The sequence below is a fragment of the Stegostoma tigrinum genome, chromosome 14, assembly GCF_030684315.1.
Source record: "Stegostoma tigrinum isolate sSteTig4 chromosome 14, sSteTig4.hap1, whole genome shotgun sequence".
Taxonomy (NCBI): Eukaryota; Metazoa; Chordata; class Chondrichthyes; order Orectolobiformes; family Stegostomatidae; genus Stegostoma; species Stegostoma tigrinum.
In genome coordinates, this window is record NC_081367.1 from 38,099,142 (window position 1) to 38,123,535 (window position 24,394).

The 24,394-nt window shown below is 38.9% G+C and overlaps 1 long non-coding RNA gene across 1 annotated transcript in view; it reads left to right on the forward strand.

The window, feature by feature from the left end:
- Positions 1 to 877: 877 nt before the first annotated feature.
- LOC125457407 (uncharacterized) overlaps positions 878 to 24,394 on the forward strand; it is a 38,708-nt gene continuing 15,191 nt past the window's right edge. The window contains exon 1 of the long non-coding RNA XR_007248620.2: positions 878 to 984. This is a non-coding gene — a long non-coding RNA (uncharacterized LOC125457407). The remainder of the gene's footprint in view (positions 985 to 24,394) is intronic.

Genomic DNA, 24,394 nt, shown 5'->3' on the forward strand with positions numbered 1-24,394 from the left:
AGCCAGCTCCACACTTTGTTATCTCGGATTCTCCAGCATTTGCAGTTCCCATTATCTCTCACAGTTCATTAGCCTGCATGCTGTATTGCTGGCTGTTCCTACAGGCCATAGATACTGCACTCACCTGGGGGAAATGTCAGACCAGGCTGGGAGGACCAGATGTCATGGTGTCCTTTGGCAGGAAATAAGATGGCCCTGTTGTCCACCACCACAAACATTGGTACTTTCAGATCCTTGTCAGCCAATCAGGGTGCCAACCGGTCTCTATCAAACATCTCTGGGGCAACTTTTTACACACTGTCACTGTGAAAGGCTCTTCCTGGTTTGCAGTGTTTGAACTGCTGCACAATTAGGCTTTACATATGGCATTAGTGGCAGGAAATCTGGATGGTCCCAGCAATAGTGAACGCTTCTGCAGCTGGTGCGCACAACATAACATGAGAGTGTTGCCTTGGGGGCATGGTGGATACATAATGAGGTGAGAAGAGTAAAATTGCACAAGAAACCTTCCCCCCCACCCTCCAACCAAGGGTTCATGGTGAGAAGCATTGGCATTTTGTTAAATTTGGAAAAATTCAGCCCAAGAAACGTTTCTACTATGATCAAAATTTGTTGAGTGAAAAAACAAAACCAGAATCTGTAAATATATCGCCAATACTCGAACTCATTTGTGTCTCCTGTGCTGTTTTTATTTTGAAAACTAGATGGAGGCTATGAGAATATAATTACTCTGTGGACTTCCCATTAGTGAGAGAAGACCCATCTGTTTAAACAAACCTCCTCGTTCTCTTTTCTCTCATTACCCAGATGAATGTAATGTTATAAAACTGATTATACTGCAGATGTCAGCTAAGAATTCTCATGTTCATTGCCAAGCCATATTCTGATACAGTTCTTTTCTCTTATATGTGCATGTAGTTACTGTGTTGAAAATTTACTAAGGGAAACAGCTGCAGTATAGTTCATCATTTGGTAATTATACGGGTAAGTGTGGTACTTTGCTATTTCAGAATTTGCTGGAGGCTGGTGCAGCATATATGTTATTATAGAACCATATGGATGTGTTGATCTATATAGACCACTTTTAACGTCAGTGCAACCATGGCGTGCCATGTCCATGTATCCTGTCCTAGCTGGCTAAATGTCTCTTCCTTCAGCTTTAATATTATGTTAATCTGTTAAGTCTGTGAGGTAGATGCTTGTAGGGGGAAATTTCCAACAAATTATGAGGATTTGTATCAAAAATGCAGCGCTACATTTTTGATAGATTTTACCAATTGAACTAGCTTGCCACTGACAAAGCTATAGCTGCTGAGGGAGTTGTGGAATTCACAATATCCTTAAATTTTCTAGTTTGTTAATGTTATGCTATTGACTGACATGAAATTATCTGAAAGTCAAATCATCTTATATTCTATAGTGGGTACATTTTACTCAATGATGTAAATGTTTAATCACTGTGCTTTGTATATTTCTTATAAAGTCAGAAAATCTAAGTCACAGGATTGATGTACTTCTATGATGCTGTTTACATTTGGAATCGGTCATCTTCTATTAAATTTAGATAATGGTTTCTCTGTCCAAATTAATAACGTGGAATGTAACCATTTCCCATCCTTTAACTGTTTAACCATTAATTGTGGGAGCTTAACTAAAGTTTAAATCCTGAGCTGTGAAGGGATTTATTTGAAAATGAAGCAGGGCTCCTACTATATTACAATGTGCAAGATAAAAAATTAAACATATACTGTGCAACGAATGGTGCCAATAGATGCTATTATCTATTTTTAAAACATTTAAGTAGGATATCCTCATTAAAATAAAGTTATCAATATTAATTAATGTGCGACAAACGTATACTTTGAAACATTGTTACATGGAACAAAAACATTTGATGCCATTTGTTTGTACTGGCAGAACTGCTATTCATGAAGTCCCCATAGCTCAATACATTCAGCTGTTAATATCAGATATATAAGACATTGACAGCGTTAAATGTGTTTTCTTAATGAATAAAACCATTGTGTGCGAGATCAAAATTGCCGGATTTTAATAAAGTGACAAAGGCCAATTACTGAATCAGTATCCAGGCAAACAAGATTTAATTATTACCAAGGCTGCAAAGTCTTTTTTCTTGAGGGAAAATTGCATATCCATTATATTGTGTTTAGCTTTCCTAAGAGAGAAGAGTTAGACTTTGATGTTATGTGGTTTGTTTCAGAGGTTATGTTCGTGTTTGAAAATTCTGCTAATGAGGCAACTTTTCTTTTGGCAATTTCAAGTTAAAATATTACAGTTTATTTCGACTCTTTCAAGTGAAAGCCATTTTGACACTACCTATTAGCTTGGCTGCTTGAGAGAATTGTAGCTAAGACCAGGTTGATGTAATACTAGTTTGTTCTAACTTACCTGCCACGATAATGGCAGCAATTTGCCTCATTGGGAGGAGGAGATATCAACAAAGGTTGCCAAGCGACCTTGTTGGACGTTCTTCTGCATGTATGTCTGATGAGGGCAAGATCATTCTTGGCTCGGGTTCACCCTAATGGCTGGATTGCTAATACTCAGTATCAAGGACCACACATAAGAAATCCCTTCAAGGGAGAGCTGGCGAATAGCCATTATCATAAGGAAGAAAATTTGGTGGAAAGCTCTGGGAGCAAAATTTAAGTATCTAACTTCACTTAAAAATTTGCATGTATTTCATGTTCATTTTACAGAATGCATTAACCCAATATCTTCCAAATTAATTTAGTAATAACATATTTGTTCAGAAATTTGGTAGCTTCTTGAAATTAGCCATCTGATCTCTATCATGTAGCTCCTCGTTGTTTTTGATGTTCAAACAAGGATTCGTTTGGCTGTTGAATGAGGATTTTTGAGTTTTGATTAGTCAGTTTGCTATCTTGTAAGATCATATGACCAAAATAAAATCAAAAGATCATGACAAAGTTATCAGAGATGTTAGCTGACCTTTAGTGCTCTGTGTCTTGTTGTTTGCTTTTATATGTTTTAGGTTTCCACATTGTAGTCTTGTGAAAATTCACTTATTTCATGTTTGAAAGCCTTAGTATATATAGTACTGATCAACCTAAAATCTAAAACGCGAAAATTCTAGACTTCTGGTATTTATTATTAACAGGAATTGCACTGTTCAATGTTCACCATGTTACAACGTTACAGTAAAAACAAAAATTTCATTTGGGAAGTGTGTCTTACACTGCAGAGTAAATCTGTTCAACTAAAGAACACCCATCTGACTGAAAATTTAGGCATGACTCTTGTTGGCCAGTTTGGCATTTTTTTTAACCATTTTGAATTGCTGAAATGTGACTCACTGAGTTGGAAAAAGAAAGCAGCAGAAAGGGAGTCTGGCATAAAACTTGCTACCAACAAAAAAAAAATTGGTATACGTGTAAAGAGAGATTTAAACATAAGGACAACTCAAACTTCATGCACCAGAGATACTTTTCTTCAATGTTTTCAGGCTTATACAAAGATGAAGGAAAATTAAGGTTCAGCTCGGAAAACAGAGCATTGACGTGGAATTAATCTGTAGTTTGCAACTGTTTGAGCAGTTGTTTTGTCAGCCTTCTTCTGTTAAAGATACCCTTTCCTCCAATGAGGCTCTGTCTGAGCTCCTCTTCTCAGTACGCTCCCTCATCATTGCCACCTATTGTGGGAGGTCTCAAAACACACTTATCTGGTTGATGCTTGCTATCAGAGCAACAATACAGCATGCAACGACTGTTTACTAAGCATTTGTGTGGGATGACAATTGTGGCACCATTATTTTCTTGCATCACCAACCTGAACAAATGACAAGGATTTGGATTATATGTAATATTTGTTTGAGAGGGCCTTCATGACCTCTATTTGTACTGATTCCATTTTCGATGGTGGATCATCCATATTTGTGGCCTAGGTCAGTCAGGAGTCAAATGGTCAACAATATTTGTTGCTTCTCTTGCCACCTCTGGAAAATCATTCCTAAATTGTCTTCCAGGCTTGAATAAGCCTCCCTACACTGAATACAACACCCTTGATTTACAACATGCAGATAACTCCGGAATCTCTCAACATTATCTGCCTTCACTTGAGCCGTCACATACTAATGTTTCACGTTTTGCAATAACACTCAGTGAGCTACCTGCCTCCATATTATCCATCAGACTTTTGAGTTCAAGCAAGGCCGATCAGTGAACTATTTTCTGAGGTTACTCATCAGCTACTCATAAAAAAAAGAATTGGCATGGCTGTCTGTGTCCAGCTGCTTGATGATTCTGAGAGGTTCAAGGTCCCAAACATCCTAGCCTAATGCAAACTCTAATATTCCAATTGAGAAGGAATATTCTTGCATCAATTGGAATGTCAGTATTGTCAACCATGCGATCATTCAACATTTTTCTTCTCTCTTGGGCACCTTCTCAAATGCCTGGCTGAGCCTTGGAATACTCAGCTTTCTATTCATGAACCTGTCCATCCCATCAGCAGATCTGCTGAGCCTGAGGAAATTAACCAGTGGATGAAATATGTCTTGTCCAAAGAAGAGCTGTGGAAAATAACCTGTGGATAAGTATGGGATACTGTACTAAGGATACCCTTTCGGGAAATAATTAGGTTTCTTCTCTTTTCTCTCAGGAGATAAGGTGCACAATGGTCATGCAGAGCACAGTTGAATAGTTCATGCTATCTATCAACATCTGGGCAACTAGGGTGATATGAATCTTGGTGATATTATAGACCGTGAAAGCTCCTGCAGAATCAAATCCATCAATGCACATCAATTTAGCCAACTCATAATCTCTCTATTCATAACTCTGTGTCCAATTCTTCATTTGTTTCTACTTTAAATATTATTAAAGCACAAATAAGTGGAAGTTGTTAATGCTGCAACAGCCTTCAGCTTGCCCAGGGAAAAGAAGCAAATATAGCGGGATTGTTTATTGTTACCTATTCAAATCTTTGAAAGAAAGACTGTTTCTAGCACCGAGAACTCCATGTCAGATTTAAGAATGACCCGGAGATCTAAAGTAAACAGCACTCCTTCCTTCTCAGAATATAATTTGCACATTTTTGGATGGGCTAAAACTCTGGAACTCATTGTTTTTTGCCCTATGTGCTAATAGAATTTTTTTTTCTTTTATGTTGCTATTATTGTTTTCAAGTAAAGCTAGTTATTAACATCTAGTTGACATATTGATCAAGTATTATTCAAAAGATAGCTGGACAGACTCAACTGAAAAGGTATAAAGAAAATTGATTCCCATTGAATATTTTTAAAAAATCACTCATGGGGCATTGATATTACTGGCTGAGCCAGCATTTATTGCACATCCCTAGTTATCCTTGAAAAAGTGGTGGTGAGCTGACTTCTTGAGCCTGCAGTCTATGCATTGTAGGTGGATTGGCAAAGATATTAGGGAGGAAATTCCAGAATTTTGACCCAATATAACATCCAATTTTGATTCAATACAACAATATGTTTATAATAAAATGCTGATAAAAATGCATAAACCAAATACTTTAAACAGAAATATAGTAAAGATATGACCAAAGTCATATTAACAGCATAACGTTGGTGGGAAGAGAATAATCGGGGGTGATGGGTAGTCTTACCACTATTCATAAAAATTTTGAAAGACAGCAGAAGTGCAAACTCTTTAAATATTCCTTCTAAGTGACTTTGTTTATATAGGCTACAGAAATTTATGGAACCCACAGATGTGATTTCTTCAAGCTGCATTGCTACAGTATCTGCTTGTTCAGATCAAACAGCACGACTAATTATGGAAGAGGAAAGGCAGAGCAGCAAAAGGAATTCCCCTTCTGGCAACTGAACTCTTTCAAAATTTGAATTTGTGATTGAGAGTCTGTAAAATAACTAACACAAAATAAATAACTAATGAAAATTAACCTGCTGCAGATCCCCATTTTATTATCCTGGAAAAATATTTGTGGAACATTTACCACGTTCCTCTGAAATACTTGCCAGAACTGTGTTTCTATAAATGCACTCAATGCCTGATCATATATTCCATATTAATGCTTCAGATATTCTAAATTTAGAACTATAGAGTTGCCTGAATTAAATAACATGAACATTTCCATGTGCTATATGGTAGTTCTCAGGAGCCCTATACTGAATAAACAAAGTTTCTAAGGCTTGAAACGCACTTTAAGTGTTGACTTATAAATTGGTAAATAAAATGGTTTTAAAGTTAATCAAATATCTTCTGCCCCAAAATGTAAAAAAAATTGATCTTAACAAGAGGAAATATGGTAGTACCAACCAGAAGCTAAGTCGTTATGATAGGGAAGATCTATAATCAGCTGTAGAGGTTCAGAAGCTACAAAAAACAGAGGCTTGAAGATGGTGAGATAAGCTACTTCCTCAGTTCCCCCAGTTAGTTGACAAATGGAATTTCCCACTCGACTTTAGAGGAAAATTACAACATAGCAAAATACAACAGAGGGCACTGTCTGAGATAAAAACTTAAGTAGCAGAGTGTTACAAAAATATCTTAAGCAAAAGCGGACCCTCTGTGATTTTAGATTGCACTTACTTTAGCTCAAGCCAGCTTTCTTGCATCAGGACATCGCTTCTTTAACTGCTGATTTGAATCCTCCAATGTTTAATGTAACACTGAAGATCATTTTCGATAGTCTTTGCTTTCTGTAAAGAAAATTATTTACTGATAGAAAAGTTTTTGGCATATTTTTGCCAAAAATAAAGTGTGCAACTATATCGAGGTGTCTTGCCTCACTTTAAAAAGGGCAGTTTTTAAATGAATGTATGCCAAAATATAAAGGGAAAGTTCAAAGAGATGATTGAAAGCTTGCCCAATATGAGAAGTGAAAGGCTGAAAAGATGTAGGAAAAGAACTACAGAGGGCTGGGTCAAAATGGTTGAAGAAGAATATGATGGGGAAGAGTGTTTGATGAAAACCCAAGAAAAAATACTTTGCAAGAGAAGAAGTGACCAGACAATATTGTGCTGATACCGAGATTCTTGAGTATAGAACTGCCATCCTTTTGCATTTTCTATAAGGCTCTGAAATTTGGAATATGTGTAGAAACCACCTCAAGGTTCTTGAGAAGTGTCATTCACATTGTTTTAGATGGATTATTCATACCAATTGGAAGAATGGGCACATTAACACCGATATCCTTGAAGAAGCCAATTGGACCATCATCAATGCTATGATTATCTGAAATTAACTCCACTGGGCTGACCACATGCTTAGAATGCCTGAGTTCTGACTACCAAAGTAAATCTTCTTCACCCAGCTCAAGGAAAGCTCTTGGACAAGAGGTGAACAAAGGAAGCATTTCAAAGACTACCTGAAGGCATCCCTCAAGAAATGCAACAATGGCATCAGTACATAGGAGAACCACAAAGAGAAGGTGGGGGAAACTGCTGTATTTAGTGACACAATCCTTTAAGAACACTCATTGGCAAGGAAAGCACAGAAAAGGAATTATGTCAGCGATTTCAAGGCTAATGACCACATCCACCTTCTAGAAATACCTGCCAAATGTGTGGTCAGCTCTAGGATCGGGTTTATCAGCCACACAAAGACTCACAGAATCCATGAACCATGACAAGGAATTTTTTAGGTGGACAATCACACTGTGAGTGAGTGACTGCCACTGATGACATGGCTGAATTTTCCCAGTCACTAAATGATGTGGGCAATGGCGAGTGTGTTGGGAAATTATGCCATGATTAGAAAAGTAAAATTCTTGATGTTGAGAAAAAAAACCTGATTTTGCAACTAAAGTTTGTATTTCTTGGCAAAGTTTGTGTGATGCATTTTGACAGGAAGAACAGAGAAAGACAATATAAAACAGAACATACAATTCTAATGGGGGTGCAGAAGCAGAGGGACTCGATATACATGTGCAAAAATCACTGAAGATGTCAAGAAAGGTGGAGAGAGCAATTAATAAAGCACACAGTATCCTTAGATTTATTAACAGAGGCATAGAGTACAAGGGGAAGGAGGTGATATTGAACTTGAATGAGGCATTTATTAATGTGAAATACATGAATTCAGCATAAATCTTTGTATTAAGCAATCCTAGGGATGGTACACTGACCAAAGCTTGCTCAATCTGTGTACATGCCATTTCCAGACCCATCCCCACTCCATCAATTCTAAGGGGCAATTCCGCCTTCAACAGATGCTGTATGGATTCTACCAAATGTGAAGTCATGGATAAAGTTCTATCAATAATTAAAGTGTCCAAAGATTTTCCTACATCCTCTTACATTCATGGGTTGGGTCATGTTACAATTGTGATACATCAATCATCTGACAGAGACCTAGGAGATGTTTGCCCTTGGGGTTGGACAACTGTGCCATTTTACGATTATCTTTAAATCTAGACCATGTAATGGCTTGAAGATCCGCAAGTCCAGCACCAGTCTTAGATGCTATCAGGACCTTGATAATATATTATTAAACAGTACATTCATAGGTGGCCAGGCCTATCAATGCCAGGACTTTTTTCATCATGTGATAGAATACATGCAAACTAATATGGATCTGCTGTGGGATACAGGTCCAAAATATTGTTTCTGTCTACAGTGAAGGAAATTTATTCTGTGATTCCAGGATTAAAAGAGCAACAGTCAGTGATGTCTAAACCTGTGTATAGACTTTTGTCTGGGTATAATATATTAAAAATCACAGGACAGCAATGGCAAGCAATTATTCAAATCTGTATAATCAATGGTAATTCTTTGACTTCTGGTTTCAGGACTGGCTACACAGTTGTGGGTGGATGTCCTTTGCAATATCCCTCTCTCTAGTAGTTCTTTCATTATTTTCTCAACAGCTTGTTATGACCAGCTCCGAAATGAAGCTCCACAGTTGGTTATGGTGAAGGCACAGAAGGATAGGTTATTTCTTTGAAGCTCTTTTTCTTTTAACATACCTCTTAAAAATTAACCATATTGCTGAGAAATCAAATGTAATTGCAGTCACCTTGTCCAGAACTTAAAAGGAAACAGTTAGATTTGGAGTAGAGGTGATAATCAACATTGGTTCTTCTTTGGAAAAGTCTTTTGCAGTGGATTCTCCCAAAAGTGTATTCAATAGACACTTGGGGCTGCTGTCTGACTTATCTGAAGAGGGTTCAGTTAACCCTGAAAGTAATTCTTAGCTTGAGGCTTCCTTTGATAGATTTGCAGATCTGTTCTAATCACTTATTGAAACACTGGATGTGTAATTCTGTAAAGACTGTCTTTGCCGATGGCAAATTAAGCTTTTTTTTTCATAGGACCATCTGTCAATTTCTCTGTAAGTTAAAACTGTCTGCATTGCTTGCTCTTTGTAATTCAGTTAAGGTGTCACTGGTCATCCAGTCCATCATTAAGCATTTGCCTTTTGTCGGCTTTTTTCAGGGTTTTCCCTCTTTTTACAAGTAAAAGGAAGTACAATGTTTTGTCATTTTTTTTCTTTCATGGACTGCAGTTGTTGTACTAGGATTTGCCTACCCTGATGCACTCCAGCAAAATTTTGTTCCTGATTAGCCACTGACTAATCTTATTCCACAAATTGCTGTGAGTTGTTCAAATCTTCGTGACTTTGATTCATCTGATTGTTTAGAGTTTCATTTTGAAACTTTTGATCTTACACGCTAGATTATTATAATTATATCAAAATTTTAGTCTTCTATTAGTCCAGTTTTTCCATTCCTATGCTATTGCAATAAATTTCAAATCTCCTTAGCTTAGTTTTCTTTGAAGTCTGGACCTTTTCCATTTGCTGTTTCAGTGATTGTTTAGTTTTCTCTAAATCCTACTTGCATTCTTTCATTAGTGCATCATTGCTGGCATTCATTTCTAAAAGACCTGTCACATGAATGATTTGCATCATCTTGTTGTGCTGTGCATTTTCACCTGTTTTTGCAGGTCTGTCATTTTCACTAGCATCTTTTGTGCTCAAGCCAATCTTTCTCCAACTCTTACAATAAGTAATATTTTTATGTGTGAGTTTGTTCAAATCTTTCTGTAATCCTACAATGCATCCAATTTTCATTGAATTGATGATATAAAGGCTGTGTTTCATTCTGCTTTGTTTCTTTTTCTTCTATTTCTTCAATCATCTTTGTGAGCTAAGCAGAGGTAATCCCTAGAGATTTAATCTCAAAAATGATATTCTCAAGCTTGGATTTATCCTAAACTAATTGTTCAGCCTTTTTGTTTTGAACTTGCAATTTTTTTAATCTCAGACAGCCGAGATTTTGGCTCGTCTAATTCAGTAGAAAGTAAAATGTTCCAGTTGTCTTTTGTATTCAGTTCTGCAAGAGTTTCTTGAGTAGTCTGCTGCAGTTTCTGTTCTATCTCTCATGCCTGACTGAACCAATGGATTGTGGTTGGTACGTTATGGTATGTTGTATGGCTGCAATTGCTGATTCAGCAATGTCTACTATGCAGAACATCTGCAACATCAGGATGAATACATTGCACTTGCACTCTAGCACTATTGACGAAAAGTGGAGATATCAAAAGGAGTTGATGTGTCACTGATAGTATGTATTCCCATGATAGACTTCTAGAAAACTTTGCCAGACAAAACATTGAAGAATTACTGAAGGATTGACATAAATGTGAAACAAACCACACAGGTTGATGAAACTTATAGGCCCTAAGTGCAGACTTCATGTTTGACACAATCATTGGAGCACCTAAACACAGTAAGAAATAACATGAAAATGGTATGCCAAATGTTCTACATTTATAGGCTTTATCATGGATTGCCAGTGCCTGTGGGCACACTTTTGTTTAATTTTCATGGGGAGGGTATTGATACTTTGGACATTTTGGTGAGTTTGATGTTTTCTATGAGAGTGACAGTGTGAAACATGCGAACACCAATATGTGACTTCTCATGTGCATTGCCAGATTCTGGATTGTATATCACTTCATTCACATTCCTTGTATGGAATAATAGATGTCTTGGAAGCATTCCTCATGCACTGCCATTTGCCCTGTGCCCAGCCCTTTGTAGTTGCACCAATCTTTTCTCTAGTGCCACCGATCTTTCTCGCATCATGCTCTGTAAAATTGATTTAAAACTGATTGTTTTTAGGTGCATGCAGAAGGCCACAATTTACTTATGTCTTACTGTGTTTAGGTGCTCCAATTATTGTGTCAAACATGAAGTCTGCACTTAGGACCTATAAGTTTCACCATCTAATCTAATCTAAAACCTGTGTGGTTTGTTTCACATTTATGTCAATCCTTCAGTAATTCTTCAATGCTTTGTTTTCAATTTGTCTGGCAAAGTTTTCTAGAAGCCTATCATGGGAATACATGCTATCAGTGACACATCAACTCCTTTTGATATCTCCACTTTTCGAAGTTCACAATGAATTATTTGCTTTGTATCTTTAATTGTTCATGAAGAGAAACATAAATTCTATAGGCTTCCATCAAAATGGTGTGAATTCTAGTTGCTGAGCATGGATGTTAATCTTATAAAGTGGTCTTTTTATTTTCAGGATCTTTTAGCTCTGTTCCTGTTAATCCAAATGTTAAGACTGTTCCCAATTAATAAGTGAACATTAGTTGTTTGTTTTTTTTCCTGTATGAGACACAACTGAGTTTAGAAAGCTTGTTTCTGTAAACATTTTAAATTCTGTTAGGAGAATTGCTGTGCCCCAGTTGAACAAGGGAATTTTGTGGGCATTCTGACAATATGCTTTTGGTCTTTTCTTTCATGTTTCCAACTGGCATACACCTTGATCACTTTCTCTGGTATTTAAACTGGCCTCTCAATAAGGATTTGTTGGCTTACCAGCAAAATGTGTTTTCATAATCCTTTCATAATGTAATGAACAAAGCCATTGAGGGTTTCTCGTAAATTTTAACAAAATTTAAAACTGCTTACCATGTATTTTATATATAGCTTAACTTGCTTGCTGAACCATGATATGCGTTATCTGCACTATATTTTCCAGCAATGGTTTACCATGTCATGTTATTGTTAATAACAGAATAACTAATCACCTACTAGGGACTGATTAACTCCATGGATTACTTTAAAACGTGGTATAAGTCAGGAAGCTGACATGACTACAAACCACCTCAATTCTGTGGCTGTTGCTTGCAAACCACAGCATATACCTAGCAAGCAGATTCATAATGTTGCACACACACAGCACATAGAGCACTTAAAAGTGAAAACCGGAAGAACTGCGGTAAATCAGGAACAAAAACAGAAGTTTCTGGAAATACTCAGCAGGTCTGGCAGCATCTACGAAGAAAAAGTCAGAGTTAACGTTTTGGGTCCGGTTACCCTTCCACAGAATGGGTTCCTGTTCTGAGGAAGAGTCACCAGATCTGAAACATGAAGTCTGATTTTTTTTTTCTTCACAGATGCTTCCAGACCTGCTCAGCATTTCTAGCAACTTCTGTTTTTGTACTTAAAAGTGAATTATATTAAAGACAAGGCACGCATGCAACAAATAAATAGTACGTTCAAATGAATTGCTGAGCCAATTTAGGGCTCTGTCTCTGAATTTGGTTGTGCCATGATTAATTTGATGTCATTTTTTTCGGGTAAAACAGGAAAATTCTGTTTCCCATATGATCATTCTTATTCCTTGGGGGAAGTGGATCTTTCCTTTTTACCTATGGCCATTCACTATCTCACCTGATTTACCCTGGGAACAGTGTCACTCCCCTGGTTACCCAAGGAACCATGATTCTGGTGTCTGCATAATCTTTAGTTACTTTACCCATAGACTTGTTCTTTGGTTTCAAATTAGTCCCCCAGCTCCTCATCCCAAATACCAATTTCCGTATCTAATAAGTGGTAATGTAAATTACATATGCGTCAACTGATGACATTTCAAACAATACCAGTGATTGGGCCTTGCAGATCTAACTGTTGCAAACACTGATCATTTTCAGGTTTGCATGCGACAGGAAAGCAACAATTTTATTATTAAGGGAGAAGATCATTTTGGTTATCCAAAAGAATTTTCAAAAATACAGAAACTTTCAGCACATATTCAGCGGGCCAATTGAAGCAGACCCCTTGTTAAACCCAAGAGATAGGTAGATTCTTGTCAGTAGGGGAATCAAGAGTTATGGAGAAAGGAAGGAAAGTGGACGTGAGGAGTATGGGATCAGCTATGATCTCTCATTGAATGGTGGAGCAAACAGGAGGGGTTCAATGACCTACTCTGTTCCTATTTCTTACAGCCGTAAGCTTAGCGTTAAATTGGCTCAGCAATTCATTTGAACGTACTATTTATTTCCCTTATGACCATGTGTTATAATGTTTGTATGCCATCAATACTTCATCATATGCTACTCAACTCCCTCTCCTATTCTGCAATCATATTCTTCCATGGACACATTAAACCAATTGCTATATGCTCTGAAAAGACCTGGATGCTTGACTTTTTAATCTCATGCTGTTTTAGCAAAGGTATACAATACAGGAGCAGAAAACATTGTAAGAGTTCAGGTTAAAGCTGATATTTGCTTTCAAAACAAATTTCCTTGCTTGAGTTCTGAATACGGGGGATTAAAAAACAACTGCAAAAGATCGTTCTTTTTTTACTTAGTGGGTTAAGGTTTCTTTTGTTTATCAGTGTACAAAGCCACCCACAGGCTCAGCAAAACCTAAAGATGTGACCTGGATGGCCTAGTTATCCACAGTGCAATATGGCATATTTATCATTGCAGTCTTCTGTTTTTGTATAACAGATTATGGGCGCAGGGTTACTTTGAATATTACAAGCCCAATAAGTCAGGAGAGTGTCCTAGCTTGAAAGTGCAACTCGTCGGCATACTGCGCTTCCTTGAACTGAATGGAAACCTATTTGTCTAGTCTGAATTGAAAAGAAGGCACAAACACTGATAAAGAGAAGTTCGATTTGTCTATGAATTGAGACACTAAAGTGTTTTTCTGTTTGATGTGTCTAACACTGACAATCCCCAGAACACACACTAAAAGTATGCTGTTTAAAAGGTTTCTAGTACAAAAATTGGCACTTTGTAACTGTTCCAAATAGCTGTTGGAACTGTGCTAAATTCCTAATCATACAGCCATTCTGTCTCCATCTGTGAACTCTCAACTTTCCTGATCAACTGCTGACTTGCAGCGAATGATCAATCCTGCCATAATGTTTTGGATTCTTTAATTCAGTTGTTCTTCAGGTAGATGTGAAATGTATTTTCTTCATAAATACCGGCAAGAAAGAATTGCACAGCACTGAACTGAAAAAAATGCCCAACTAAATTTTTCTTCTAGTGAGCTGCTCAGGAATGATATCATCTTTAATCAGTTTGCATAGTTTGACAAAAAAAATCTTCTTTTGAATGATGATGTTGAATTAAATTGCAATGCAGCTATGATAAACAGAACATTTTTCCCTCTGACAGCTGATAACAATCCAAAGTGTTACGGCCACACAACTTCCCAAAAGCCAATTTTATATGACATAACTAACAATTGACACCCATTTTGACAAGGACTCTTGAGACAGACAGTGTGGGAACCGAGAGTATCTGACTGGCATATTGGAGCTCTAATGAGGTTTGTATTGAAACACAGTGACTATTTATGTAAAAATAAATTGTTGTTTCTATTTAGCAAGATTAAATATAGGTTATATGCAGATTGATTCTAACCTGTTGAAACAAAGTGACCCTAATCTGGCATTGCCCTTTGTAAAATAAAGGTAATCGTTCAAATTGGTAGGCAGTAAGTAATGGGGTGCCACAGGGATCAGTGCTGGAACGCCAGCTATTCACAATATGTATTAATAGTTTGGCTGAGGAAACAAAACATAACATCTTCAAGTTTGCTGATGATACCAAGCTGGGTGGTAGGTGAACTGTGACAAAGATGCAAAGATCCTTCAGCATGATCTAGGCAGGTTGGGTGAGTGAGCAAACCAATGGCAGATGCAGTATAATTTGGATAAATGTGAGGTTATTCACTTCAGAAGGAAAAACAAAAAGGTAGATTACTACCTGAATGGCTGTAAGTTGGAAGAGGGGAGTGTGCAGCAAAACCTGGGAGTCCTTGTGCACCAGTCGCTGAAGGTAAGCATGCAGGTGCAGCAGGAGATAAAGAAGGCAAATGGTATGTTGCCCTTCATTGTGAGAGATTTTGAGTACAGGAGCAGGGATGTGTTGCTACAGTTGTACAGGGTCTTGGTGAGACAAAACCTGGAATATTTGTGTGCAATTTTAGTCTCTATTTCTGAGGAAAGATGCACTTGCCCTCGATGGAGTGCAGCAAAGGTTTCTCAGGCTGTTTCTGGGGATGACAGGCCTGACTTATGAGGAGAGATTGACAAGGCTGCCATTTTTTTCGCTAGTGTTCAGATGAATGAAGAGGGATCTCATAGAGGCTTATAAAATTTTAACAGGAATGGACAGGGTAGATGCAGGAAGGGTGTTCCCGATGGTGGATGTGTCCAGAGCCAGGGGTCACAGTATGAGGATTCAAGGTAGACAATTTAGGACAGAGATGAGGAGACATTTCTTCACCCAACGCGCGGTGAGCCTGTTGAATTAATTACCATAGGAAGTAGTTGATGCAAAACATTGAATATATTCAAGAGATGACTAGATGTAGCACTTGGGGCAAATGGGATCTAAGGTCACGGGGAGAAAGCAGGATTAGGCTATTTAGTTGGATGATCAGCCGCAATCGTGATGAATGGCTGAGCAGGGTCACAGGACCAAAGGGCCTCCTCCTGCTCCTATCCTCTATATTTCTATGTTTCATCCTTAAGGGCAGAAAATTGCATAATTAGGGAAGGTAAAGTTACCCAAACACTTTTCTCCACACCTCTTAAATGAGGCAATTCAAAATTGGCCAGTGTTCAGGAATGAACATGTGTGACTGCAGACAAACAGTAAAGAGGATCTGGGTTACAACTGAGGAGCATCAGCCCATTTGCGAATGTCCAACAGTTACATGGCTCTTGCAAGATGTGTGAGTGAGAATGGGGACTGTAGGGATAATGAACAGAATGATCACAGCATCATGACATTGGGAGTGGTGAATGAAATAAGAATGCAGATGTGGAAGGGGGCAGTACAATTAGGAGGTTAGTTACTGTTCTCATCAGCAGTGAGCAGGAGTTGTAAAGGTTGCATTGCTTACTTTAGCGAGGCTTAAGGACATCTCCCTGAGGCTGGGGAAGAAATTGGAGAATGCTAGAAGTTGTTGTTGTCCATGTTGGTATCAACAACATTGATAGGAATAGAAAGAAGACTGTTGGATGATATTGAACAGTTTGGAGATAAACCAAAAAGCAGAATCTCCAAGGTAATAATCTCTGGATTACTACCTGAGCCAAGGGAAAACTGGGATAGCGTAAATAAAGTCAAGGAGTTAAATGCATGTCTGTAAAATTGGTATGGGAGGAATGGGTTTCAGTTCATGGGGCGCTGTTAAGCAAGTGGGCAAAAACTTGACAGTTGGAGCATAATGAGAGAAAGTGTGAGGTTATGTACTATGGCTGAAACAATGGAGGACCTAAATATTACTTAAATGGAGAAAGACTGCAGAAAGCTACAGAGCAAAACAATTTGTGCGTTTTTGCCCATGAACCACAAAAAGCTAGCATCCACATTCAGTGGGTAATAGGAAAGATAAGTGAAAATGTTGGTCTTTATTTCAGAAGGAATTGAGTGTAAAAGTAGGAAGATTTCATCAAAACTAAAACAGACACAAGTCAGACCATACCTGGAATACTTATTTAGGGAAATATATACTGCAATTGGTGGTAGTCAGAAAAAGGTTCACGGGGCTGATACCAGATAGGGAGGGATAATCTTATGAGAAGTTGAGTAGAGTTGGCCTGTACTCATTTAAGTTTACAAAAAATGGCAGGCAATTTTATTGATACACAAGATTCTGAGGGCACCTAACAAAGATGCACATTGAAAAGTTATTTCCCATTGTGGGACAGTCTAGAATGAGAGGGCATAATCTCAGGGATTGTCCAGTTAAGACAATATTGAAGAGGAATTTCTTCTTTTGAAGGAACAGTATTTATGGAAATTTTTACCACCAAGAGCCATTGATGTTGAGTTGTTAAGTATATTCATTGGTGAGATGGACAGACAATCAGTAAGGGAATCCAGGGCTATGCGGAAACGATAGGAAAGTAGAGTTAAGAATTATTGGATTAGCAATAATCTAATTGAATGGTGTAGCAAACTTATTTTAACATATAGTAAAGTCAGCTAGTGCTACCATAAGCCCAATTTTATCTTTTATATTTTCAAATCATTCAAGCTGAACAGCTTCAGAGATGTAAGTTGGAACTGCTGCCAGGGAAGCCAGGAAAGGTGAAAATATGGAAATTTTGAGGGGTGATTATTGCAGCTGGAAGAATGTTTTGGTATTCTGCCTCCCCAGTCTTGGACTTACTTTGGAACATTTCAGAGTTGAACCATTAGGAGGTTTTGATGTCCCACTCTCACTTCTGCTTTTCTACCACAAACCCTGTAGTATTGTTTCTCAGGAGCAGGTAAACATTTTCACGTGGATTTCCGTTGGAAGGAAGAACAGAGAATTAAGAAAAGCAGTGTCAAATATGAGCCAACACCCCTTCAGTTAACATACATTCTACCTGCATCTCACTCCTGAGATGTTGTTAATAAAATGTGCTCTACAGTTTGATGCAATTTCTAGGTTCCCTTTGTAATAGTCATTTCTCCAATACTTCCTAGTACACAGAGCAGCATCCAGGAACAACATTCCTGGTTCACCAAGCACATTGGCCGAATTAGTATCATTAGCTCAGTGCCTACATGATGATGATACACAAGTGAGCCTGTGATCCGAGCATCTAATTTCCAAGTGAATGCACCCATTTAGTTATGTACGGCTTGCTGTCTTTGAGAAGATACCCTGTGTAATGTGAAACACTGAAGAGCTTGTTTAATTGTAGCCAGTGACATTTTCTCTTAAAGAAATAATTGCCAACCATCTTTTCATTTCCAGAGACTCTAAACTACCTTTCTAAGTCTCCATGGCTCTGTTCTCAATACCCACTGGACACTCACATCTTGCCATTGTCCAGTAGGAAGTATCACATATAGGCAAGTAAATGGACAATGCAAACTAAACTACAAATTACTATTTTCCATTCTATGATGGTTTGCTGCGGCTAGCTCTCATCTATTAAAAGTTGGTGTCAATCAGGTCCATTCTGGCTTGTAGTGCACAATACAGCTGAGCTCTATCATGATCAAGGAGAGTGTCCTCCTCCCCAGTTTCCATGTTTTCTTACTTGGAAGACTACTTCTGTTCCCTCAGTGATTCAGCCGCAATCAGATTATCTTGTTGTCTGCTCCACTTGTGCACAGCACAGAATACTATAATAGTGCTGCACACTCTGTGCAGATGATACCAGACCTCCTCCCCACAGACCCAAATAAATAGCAGAACCATATCTTCAGTAGCTCTATTGTCAGGTCCACCATGGTCTGAGTCAAAGGAGCATTGTAGCTGAGTTTCTTATCAGTTAGGGGGTTACACAATTATGTTATCAGCAATGCTGGTATTGGGTAATCTTCTTCCTTCTAGTAACCAGCACTTGAATGCTCAAATGCAGCTCACCTGTGTATTAATTGAATAAAACTTTCCTTGTTGATGAATTGTACAGTGTTGTGATATGGCCCTTTCGACGCTACATGCATGTACAATCAATGGCATCTTGCAATTCGGAAAGCCAAATTTGTTTCCAAATCTCAGATAATGAAGTGTGAAGCTGGATGAACACAGCAGGCCAAGCAGCATCTCAGGAGCACAAAAGCTGATGTTTCGGGCCTAAACCCTTCATCAGAGCGGGGGCTGGGGAGAGGGTTCTGGAATAAATGGGGAGAGAGGGGGAGGCGGACCGAAGATGGAGAGAAAAGAAGATGGGTGGAGAGGAGCGTATAGGTGGGGAGGTAGGGAGGGAATAGGTCAGTCCAGGGAAGACGGACAGGTCAAGGAGGTGGGATGAGATTAGTAGGTAGGAAATGGAGGTGCGGCTTGAGGTGGGAGGAAGGGATGGGTGAGAAGAAGAACAGGTTTGGGAGGCAGAGATAGGCTGGGCTGGTTTTGGGATGCAGTGGGGGGAGGGGATGAACTGGGCTGGTTTTGGGATGCGGTGGGGGAAGGGGAGATTTTGAAGCTGGTGGAATCCACATTGATACCATTGGGCTGCAGGGTTCCCAAGCGGAATATGAGTTGCTGTTCCTGCAACCTTCGGGTGGCATCATTGTGACACTGCAGGAGGCCCATGATGGACATGTCATCTAAAGAATGGGAGGGGGAGTTAATTTTAAGGTGTAGTGAGGTGTAAAAGACGAAGACAAGGACTTTAGATGTAAGGCTTCTGGGAGACGGAGAGAAACCAGAGGTTCCTGTAAATTGGATGGGTTAATGCAGCTTAGTTTTACAGGGTGTGCGCGGTAGCGAGTCATGAAAGCATTGTAATGATTGAGCCTAGGTGATAATGGGGGCGTAAATCATCAGAGATAGATTGACTGATGAAAAAGTTGAGACAAGTGATACCATTGACGCAAGTTTATGTGATGACTAAAAGGGTAGGAAAAACTCATTTTGCACAAGCTACATTCAACCTTTACCTAGCAGCATACTATCACAATAAAGTCATGTAAAAATTGAAAGAACTGCATTTCAGGAAATGTTAACTCTGCTTTTTCTTTTCACAGATGCCGCCAGACATGCTGAGCTTTTCCAGCAACATTGTTTTTGTTCCATTAAAGGCATGTGTCTCTTTTTAAAACAATTGCAGTTTTAATATTCACTTATTGTACATATGCCAAAGAAAGTTTTTAACATTACTAAGTATGAATGTCCGTGGCTTAATTTTACTTGGAACAAAATGTACACATAAAACCTTAAACACATGCAGTATGCAACTCACTGATCCTTAGAGATTTCAGAGGAAACACAAGAATGATTTTAAAGCATTACCCCATTAAAACAATATTCTGAACAGAAGAAATTTTTGCTTTCATATTATGAAACCATGGAAAGATGTCTGAAAAGATGACTTATTAAAATACTTGTCATAAGCAGGGAGACCTTTGTTGTAGCATCTACAAAGATTCTGGTCATAAGTGGCATCATAGTTAATCACGTTGACATAATGCTCAGTAGAAACCACTTCTGAGTCAATAGTTGCTGTTTAAAGCTAGCCTATATTATCCAAAGCAGTCCCACATATATCACGTTAATGTAAACACCATTCATCATCTATTCAGTCTTGTTCAATTCTCACACATTCCTTCTAGTTTTTACCAAAGCCCGAATGCCTTGTTTTAATCTGTCTTTTATTTAATTTCAAGTCATAGCATTTTATAGAACAGAAGGAGGCTATTTGACCCATCATGCCTTTGCTAGCTCTTCATAGATGTTCTCCAAATTGACCCATTCTGTCATTCTTCCCCAATATCCCTGGAAGTTTTTCCTTCTCAAGTATATAACCAATTTCCTATTGAAAATTACAATTGAATCTGCTTCTGCGGCCCTTTCAAGCAGTGTGTTCCAGACCACAGCAACATTCTGCTTAAAAAAAAATCTTGTCTCCCCTCAGGTTCTTTTGCCAATTATATTAAATCAATCTATTTTGCTTGGTAACATGCTTGCCAGCAGAAACAGTTTCTCCTTTTTTTTAAACTCATTAATGGAATGAAGGTGTCAATAAGCAAGCCAACATTTCCTGCCCCATGCTAATTGCTGAGAGGGCAGCTAAGAGTCAACCACACTGCTGTGGGTCTGGAGTCACAAGTTAGTTCGACAAGGTAAGGATGATGGATTTCCTTCCGGAAAAGAAAGTAGTGAACCATATACATTTTAAGACAATGAACAGTGATTATATGGTGGCTATGAGGATAGCTTTTAATTTCAGTTTTTTTCCCATCAAATTCACATTTCTCCAGCATATTACCTTGGGATTCTTGATTACAAAGCCAGTGAAATTGACACTACAGCACTGCCCCCTTAAAACCCTGCATAATATTTCAGTGTTAATTCACCCCTTAACCTTTTCTCTGGTCTCAGGACAGAAATCCCAGCTTCTCTGATTTCTCCACACAACTGAGGTTTCTCAACCTTGACATAAATCTGGCAGATGTCTTTTGCACTATTTCCAGTGCAAAAATATGGAATATCACAGAAAAATAAGGAATCTTCAAATACATCCACCAAAATATTTTCTCAACAATGCCATTGAGTACTTTTGAGCTAATTAGTTGGAAATGGAATTTGTATAATGAACCAGAACCCTTATTGGATACTACTTAGTATATATATGAAAAGGGGACAAAATAGGGAAAGTATTTTTTTTAGTAAACACAAAGTTCTTTATTAATTTTCTATTTTTGTTCATTAAATTTATATTTTTTTTTCTTGATTGGGTCCTTGGAGAATTTACTGGCTATTTAACGATTGTCTGTAGTGCTCATAAATGGGACACAGATAATTTACTGTAGCCCTCAGTATCATCATGTTTTATTATAATTGCGACCACAAGTTTTCGTACTGTAGATGCAGTCTTTGTGAGCCAAAACATGTATAAATTTGAAAAGAATGCCTGGAGATATTGTGGATCAAATGGTTACTTGATGGAAATATAATAGTACATTAAAATCTGCTTGCATGGATTCTTACGCATGCGTGCATTTACCTTTAATACAACAGTGACTTATACATACCTGGAAAAGATCTTAAACACATTAAAATACTGCATTTCCTTTAATTTAATCTGACGTATATACTTTTCCCCACTTAGTTCGTGGGTTTCCTTTATCTATGAAATGCCAAAATAGAAAATTTCCTCAGGGTTTTTAAATTCTTTCATACGCATGTATCTATCGGGAGCAGCAGTAGGCCATTTGTCTCTTTGAACATGCTGTTTCTGAAATGTAATCATCACCTAATTGCCCTTGTGTGCTGATGTCAGTGCAGTGTTGGTGTACCCAAAGTGATGCCAGGGAGGAAGTTCCAAGATTTTGACACAATGACACTGTGAAGAGGTCATGCATTTGGTAGTTGCAGATGAAGGAGGATCAGTCATAGAAAGGTGCTGTCCTAGTGGACCAAAAACCAACTTAGCAGGTTTTGTCAAGCTTCCTGAGTATAGTTGGAGCTACACTTACCCAGGTAAGGAAGAGTATTCCATGACACTCATCACTTGTGTCTTTTTGATAATGGATTAGGCCTTGGGGAGTTGGGAGATGAGTTACGCCCTCGAGAATTCCCAACCTCTGACTTGCTCTTGTAGCTGCAGCATTTATAAAGCTAATCCAGTTAAGTTCTGGTCAATGGTGGTGCCCCAGAAAGTTGATGGTGGGGAGTTCAGTAATGGTAATGCCCCTGAATGTCAAGGTGCGGAAGGTTAGATTCTCTCCTGTCAGCGATGGTCATTGCCTTTCTTTTTTGCAACATAAATATTACTTGCTCCTTATCAGCCTAAACCTGATTGTGGTCCGAGCCTTGTGTTATGCATTCCCCCTATATTTTTAATCTATTCTCGGTCAGTTTCAACCATTTCCTTTTCAGCATATAGTTATCACAGATCAATTAAAATTAGTTAACCAGATCAAAAATGAAGGTGGGTCAATTTTTAGTGATTTCTTGAGTTAAAGAGCAGTATTACCTTTCATTACATATACTTCTTAAAAAAAAAACTTTGTGATCGTTTATAATGTAGTATTATTATTGGAGAGCTTAGGGCTGCAGGTTGGAGGGACAATGGATTTTTGTTTTTCAATTCTTTGAAGATCAGACTTTTTTATAGTCAGAAAACTACTTTGAACATTGATTTCACCACAACATTGACGAGAAAAAAGATGATTTCTGCTAAATGACAGACAAGGCAACTGCGGAGATAATTGCTAAGATATTTGTTGACTTGAGTCTTCGCACTATCAAGAGAAAGAAGAAAGAAGAGGGCCTTTCATACAAAGGGTAGAGCCCCATAACAGCAACAATGCAGTTATTAGCAACCTTCAAACAGTCAGGGCTAGGTAGAAGCCCTGAGAAGATTAGAAGCTAACAAGAAGAAAACTCCCAATCCAGATGTTGTGGACATGTCAAAAAGGATAAAATCTGGCAATGATGTTGAAGGTATGAGTTTCAGGTATCCATGTTAAGCAATTATTGAAATGAATTAGCAGCTCATTTCAAGGGTGTTGGGGAAAACATTTATTAAAAGAAATTGTGTCCAGTGAATACACAGAAATTTTCCAAAAGGTAACTTATTACAGCAACAAAAACAGAAGTTGCTGGAAGCTCAGCAGGCCTGGGCAGCATCTGTGAAGAAAAAAATCAGGGTTAATGTTTCAGAGATAATGGGAACTGCAGATGCTGGAGAAACCAAGATAATAAAGTGTGAAGCTGGATGAACACAGCAGGCCAAGCAGCATCTCAGGAGCACAAAAGCTGATGTTTCGGGCCTAGACCCTTCATCAGAGAGGGGGATGGGGTGATGGTTCTGGAATAAATAGGGAGGGAGGGGGAGGCGGACCGAAGATGGAGAGAAAAGAAGATAGGTGGAGAGTAGAGTATAGGTGGGCAGGTAGGGAGGGGATAGGTCAGTCCAGGGAAGATGGACAGGTCAAGGAGGCGGGATGAGGTTTGTAAGTAGGAGATGGAGGTGCGGCTTGGGGTGGGAGGAAGGGATGGGTGAGAGGAAGAACAGGTTAGGGAGGCAGAGACAGGCTGGGCTGGTTTTGGGATGCAGTGGGGGGAGGGGACGAGCAGGGCTGGTTTTGGGATGCGGTGGGGGAAGGGGAGATTTTGAAGCTGGTGAAGTCCACATTGATACCCTTGGGCTTCAGGGTTCCCAAGCGGAATATGAGTTGCTGTTCCTGCAACCTTGGGGTGGCATCATTGTGGCAGTGCAGGAGGCCCATGATGGACATGTCATCTAAAGAATGGGAGGGGGAGTGGAAATGGTTTGCGACTGGGAGGTGCAGTTTTTTTGTTGCGAACCGAGCGGAGGTGTTCTGCAAAGCGATCCCCAAGCCTCCGCTTGGTTTCCCCAATGAGGATGAAGCCACACCGGGTACAATGGATACAGTATACCACATTGGCAGATGTGCAGGTGAACATCTGCTTAATATGGAAAGTCATGTTGGGGCCTGGGATAGTGGTGAGGGAGGAGGTGTGGGGGCAAGTGTAGCACTTCCTGTGGTTGCAGGGGAAGGTGCCGGGTGTGGTGGGGTTGGAGGGCAGTGTGGAGCGAACAAGGGAGTCAGGGAGAGAGTGGTCTCTCCGGAAAGCAGACAAGGGTGGGGATGGAAAAATGTCTTGGGTGGTGGGGTCGGATTGTAGATGGCGGAAGTGTCAGAGGATGATGCGTTGTATCCGGAGGTTGG